Source organism: Coenobita brevimanus, chromosome 2 (assembly GCF_032717465.1).
Source record: "Coenobita brevimanus isolate Jiangsu-jjx chromosome 2, ASM3271746v2, whole genome shotgun sequence".
NCBI lineage: Eukaryota > Metazoa > Arthropoda > Malacostraca > Decapoda > Coenobitidae > Coenobita > Coenobita brevimanus.
Window position 1 is genome coordinate 19,494,143 of NC_136955.1, and position 6,142 is coordinate 19,500,284.

Genomic DNA, 6,142 nt, shown 5'->3' on the forward strand with positions numbered 1-6,142 from the left:
TATAGCTCTTGAGGGGCCAAGAAGATTAATAATTATATTATCATATGAATGTGCATATAATTAAACTTTTGGCTTGATAATATTAAAAGGCAAGAGATATATATGACATCCTTATGAAAGAAGGTTTATCATTTGGGGACAGAATCATCGGGCATTTTGAAACAGTCGTTGTGAGTGATGTCAAGCTCTTGCAAGTTGTGTACAGGTACACTGTTATCAATGTATGTTCAGAGCTATGTACCATCTCGTCTAATTCAGAGGATGTAATTCACTGTAACCTTACTAACTACGAAGCATTCAAAGAGTGCATACCTCTACTATTGCCAGAAGATGAATTATTTATTCGTGAAGCTGGATCTGAATCCACCACAAAGTCTAATGAAGTCTTCTTTAACCTACTGCTCGCCTGTGTACTTTATTTCATTAGAACTGGATTTTTTTTTTAATTACTGTAGATCCTGCACATAACCAGACAGGCTGACAGATACAAACAGATGAGTACATGACTTCTGGCCAACTTCGCTGCTGTTGACAAAAATCCTCGAATGTATTTTACTTATACATCATAGTTTACAGCAGAATAATCCGATCTATAGGCTAAATATTTATATGATTGTGCTTAACTGGTAAGTAATTACGTGCACGAACGATGTAACATATAGGCTATAGGATAATATTAAAAAAAAAAAATACGTATGAATATGACAATTGTTGTATTTAGCTTCTTTGGCCGTAAAGGTTTGGTCGTCTTTGCTACATACCCTTTAAAAATATATATACATTTTATCTAAAAGTATAAATGCTATCAATTAACAATCCCAGGCCACTTCTGTCTCTCCTACAGTTACAGTTACCTTGAGTACACCGCTTCCCATCCGATCAGCGAAGTTAAGCAACGTTGGGTCTGGTTAGTACTTGGATGGGTGACCGCCTGGGAACACCAGATGATGTTGGCATCCCTAAGTGTCAAGTGGGGTTGGTGGAGGATTAGTGCCCCTCCTTGTAAAACAATTAACTCTAAGCCCTTGGCTACCGCGTTTGGGATATATGGCGTCTGGCAATGAATGAATGAAACCTTTATTATGTATTTTATATTTTACTGCTGCAACCTTGACATGGATTTGCTAACTTTTCCAGACGATGGGTTAGATAAAGCCATCATCAACCTTTTAATTAGTTCTCTCGTTACTGGAAGACGCAGGCTGCGTCTAACCGTGGGCAAGTACTCAGGATGTGGACCGGCTCCACCTTGGCCGAGCGCTAGGAGACCCCCCCCCCCCACACTGTTTCAGCTCTCGCGGTACTTTCTTAAACATTTTATCCTCACACCCTTAGTTTTGCTTCTATCTCCGTGATTTTTTATTCCTCATAAAATCGAATAATTGTACTGGCTTATGGTGTTGATAAAAACGTTTGGCGAATATAAATTATGCAGTAATTTACGATGTTTTTTCTTTCTTTCGTGTTTCCTCATAGACACAGCTTGTGCCATCCATTAACGAGTGAGTGATAGGTTCGACGCAGCCTTCGTCATCCAGGTCATCCAGTAAAGCGCAGGTGACTTTTGCACCGCTACCCTAAATATCGAAAGGGTTAATAGCAGTCCTCAAGCTGAATGAAATAATCTAATAATAGTAAAACTTTAATAGGAAAAGGTAACTTTGTTTTTTTCTTGTTTCTATTTTATTCGACTTACTGTAGAGTCTATTTGTTATTCTAGGAGTTAATGAAGGTTAGGCTATACATAACCACTCCAGTGCGTAATTTTACTCCAAGCGAGAATATAACAACAAATTTATTGGTTTATTCTTATCACTTTCATAGTAGTTCATTCACCTTAGGAGTTAATAAAGGATATGTACAGTATAATAATTTCAGTTCGTTATACCTTTCCCATACTTATTATTATTGAAGGTAACAATAATGAATAATCAAATCTAATGCCAGTCCCTTTCTCCTAATTCCTTTGCCATATCCCTTAGCCCTACACTTCCCCTCTGATCATCGCGCATCAATTCATCAGCCTGGCAATTTTACACTTCAGCTGGAGTGAGTTATTTCAGTTACTTTGGCTACCTTCAGACGATTTCACTTTGCTTAGGAGATCTCTCTGAACTGGTGGGGTTAGATACAGCCTTCATGAAGCGCTTCAGTATAAGACATTCTTCTTTGGTGAAATACAAACACCTGGGGTAAGCAATAATAAATTAAAGACGTTGTATTCTAAATTAGTCCGTACTCTGAGCCACAGATCAAATTTCATTGCTCTGTACAACTGCCCATCTGGTATATCAATCCCTTCAGCCAAAAGATATAATTTCAACTTTCTTGGTCCTCTTGTAGAAGATTTAATCAATCTCACGCAACACCTCTCATATAAAGATAAAATTAAGGCTACTTACTAGTCTGGTTCGCCATCATTTTAATTTCCAGAACCTTGAAAATTGCTATGTGCGGTAAGGCTCGAAGAAAATGGGCTTGGCTCTGTTGACTTGCAGAAAACAAACAATTTAAGGTTAACTATAATAATATCACAAATAAAATACTTGCGTAGGAATTTTGGAAGCAATAAAGATTTACTGGTACACATCTGTGGCTCTAGGGAGTGTTTACCGCACTTTAATGTCTTTATTTGGAGATAACATACGGCCTTCATCAGCACTATACATGAGAGGCATTTTTAAAGTTGAATAAAATAGTTAATTAGGAGGAACGATAAATCAAAACAAAGCATCCATTACTACACATAACAGTACTGGCCCATCAGTAAAGACTATCCATATTCGCGTCGGTTGAGGAAGATCCCCATCACCTCTTCCTAGGTGATTTATTTTGCTTATTATCTTATGTCCTCTTCTGTGTTACTTAAATCATTCTAATATCACTAAACTTTGCATAAATAACGTACAAAATGATAATAGACAGCTGTATCCAAAAATAAATTGGAAAGGAAGAGGTGTCAGGGAGCTTCCTTAACCGAAAACAATACGATCCAAACTCCTTTACTACTTATTTTTTATAGAATTGTTCTTCAGGTGGAATTAAAATAAGCTAATAAGGCTTTCTTAGAATCATTTCATTAACTGATTAATTTGCATATTATATCTTAGCATATTTTGTTACGTAGACACACTTTGCATAAATATATTTAGGAGTCTCCTCTCTCTCTCTCTCTCTCCCTCCTTTTTCTTCCTTGTTTATTTTTTAAATCTAAATAGCAGAACAGGGGAAGAAAAAAAAATGAATGAAAAGAAATAATCCATACACCAGATTACTGGTGCCCTCCATACATAAAAAATTTCTAACAGTTGGACTTGAACAGCTGTTGTTTGAAGTTTGGAGGGAAACCACTCTGGGGAAACGAGTTCCAGAGATATGCAATTCGGGGAATAAAAGAATTCTGATTGGTGAAAATTCCGCAGTATGATAGTGTGACAATCCAGTCATGAGTGATACCAGATGCCCGTGTAGCGTGGGGTAAGGCATGGAGAGGTGGCACAATGGATGCAACTTCGTCTGAGCATTTGCCATAAAAGTATCTGTAAAATAATGCAAGGGAGGCAACATTCTTTCCTACTTGAAGGGGAGGTAGTTCATTGATAATAGTCGAGTTATTAATAATTCCAGTAGCTTTGTTCTGAATTTTGCCTACTTGTTTTAGTGTTACCTCACCACATTCTTTCCACAAGGGTGAACAATACTTCAGCTGAGAGCTCACTGACTCATAAATTAAAGCTAACTGCTCATCAGTGAAGAAGTTACGGACTCTGTACAATAATTCAAGTTTCTTTGAAGCGGTTTTAGCAAGTGCTCTGACATGACAGATCCAGCAGAGGGTTCTGTTAAGTGAAACACCGAGAATATCACTACTTTTAGAGACAGAAATACTAGTAGCACTGAAGATAATATAGGAATCGGGCAATACAGTATCTATTAGTAAATTGTATATATTTGGTTTTAATTCACATTGTCAGACATTGTTATTTGTCCTCATTTAGTGATCTTAGATATCTCTTGATTTGTGGAGATTGCTGTACTGAACTGTGAGTTAGAGATACTGAACTTTGTGAATGGGCGTTCGTGAATGAACTGTGATGTGTTCATCTGCATATGAATGGACTGATTATGGGTGACAGATAAGAGATCATTAATATGAATTAGGAATAGGGTTGGAGCCAGAACTGATCCTTATGGCACGCCAGCATTAATTGAGTGGAAACTGGAATATACATCATCTACTTTAGCATTTAACTTTCTGTCGCTGAAATGAGGAAAACAGAGGAAGAATGGACGTTAGGCCATAGCAAGGGAGTTTGGATAGCAGGGAAAGGTGCTGCACTCTGTCAAAAGCTTAAGAAATTCAAGGGCTACTGTTTCAGTTTCTCCATGTTGGTCAATTGATTGATGAATGGTGTGACTCAGGAAATTGAGTATGTCAATAGTGGATCTTTCATGACGAAAATCATACTATCTATCACTAGTTAAGTCGTTGGAATCAAGATGTTGAACTATGTGTTTATTTATTACATTCTGAAATACTTTACCAAGAGATGACGTGATAGCTACTGCTCTGTAATCAGAGGGGTCAGAGAAACTTACTTTATTCGGAGTTGGGTGGATATTGGCTTCCTTCCAAGAATCAGGGAATGAAGAAGTACATATGCATAGTCCGAATGATTTAGCTGGAACAGAAGCGAGATCAAAGGAACCTGGAGATTTGTTAGTTGGTAAATTGTCTAGGATAGATTTTACATATCTACTGTAGTGTATATCTAAGTGGAGCAGTTTCATGAGAATCAAGTTCTAGTACAGAGACATTCTGGCTGACCACCTATAAAGTAGAATTACTGGCAAATGTACTGGCAAGGATGTTCGCTTTACCACGCGGATCATTAGTAATGTTACCTTCTGAAGATTTTAGTGGGGAATGGGTGATGACTTATTGAAGTTATTACTGAAAGACCTGAGAGTTGACCAGAGTATTCTATTGTCATTAAGACTGTTTGATAATTTGGATGCTCGGATGTGAAGAAAGTTTGATTTACCGACATTTATTAATTAATTTATTTATTTATTTTCCATGGTTTCTAGCAATATTAAGTAGACTGAGATCAGTTTCTTTTTTTCAAGTAACAGTTATATGCTCATGACTTTTGGGCTGTTGCTGTGGCACTATTGCTATGAAATCATTTTGGGGAGTCTGATCTTTTACTGAAATGTTGACTTGGTATGAACAATTTCATACTAGCTTATATTAAGTCATTAGTATGGAACTAGTTAGAACTGATGTCACCGGAGAAGAAAGACTATCATGGAGTATCAGCAAGATCATTTCTGAATCCATCCCAGTCTGCCCTAACAAAGTGCCATCTGCTCACCCCGACAGGTTCAGAACAGGGAAGTTTGGGAGAACTGACTAATAAGGCTCTGAAGAGATTGTGGTCGGAGGATCCAAGTGTTGACAGTACTTCTATCATTTTTTTTATCTGGATTATTTGTCAGGAATAAATCCAAGGGGTATGCGTTATGGTCAGGATTATCAGGTATTCTGATTGGTTGTTGTACCAACTGCGTGAGATTAAACGATTCTGCAAACAGCTGTCTAAACCAGTATCGTCAGTCCTGGCAGAATGCGATTACCATTCTACATTATGGACAATAAAATCACCCAAAACGGTAATTTCAGTACTAAGGGTGAGGTTAAGGGTAACCAATTGTGTGGATACGGAGTCAAATAGGCTGGGTTCTGAAGAAACATTGGGGGAGTGATAAACTGCACAGACATATTTGGTAATATTTAAATAATTTATTTTATACAGTGAATAATCAAAATTAGTTGAAGTGAAGGACAAACAGTGTCAACTGCAAATTCAGGTTTGATACAACAACGGGTTCCACTCTTGATACTGGAATTTGTGAGGAGATGGTAACCAGGAAAACTAAATGGAGATACTGTATTTCAGTAGAGAGAGATTTGGGGTTCTGTGAGGAACAGGGTTAGAGGGGATACTGACTGGAGAAAAAAGTGAATGGAATTTAAACTGGTTGTAAGACCACGGATAATAGTGAAATAAAAAGTTGAACCTGCATTTCTCCGCTGACGAGCATGAACAGTGTGTGCAAGAGCCGCTGTAGGCACAGC

At 37.6% G+C, this 6,142-nt stretch overlaps 1 pseudogene; it reads left to right on the forward strand.

The window, feature by feature from the left end:
• Positions 1 to 836: 836 nt before the first annotated feature.
• On the forward strand, positions 837 to 956 carry LOC145392501 (5S ribosomal RNA; annotated as a pseudogene).
• Positions 957 to 6,142: the final 5,186 nt, after the last annotated feature.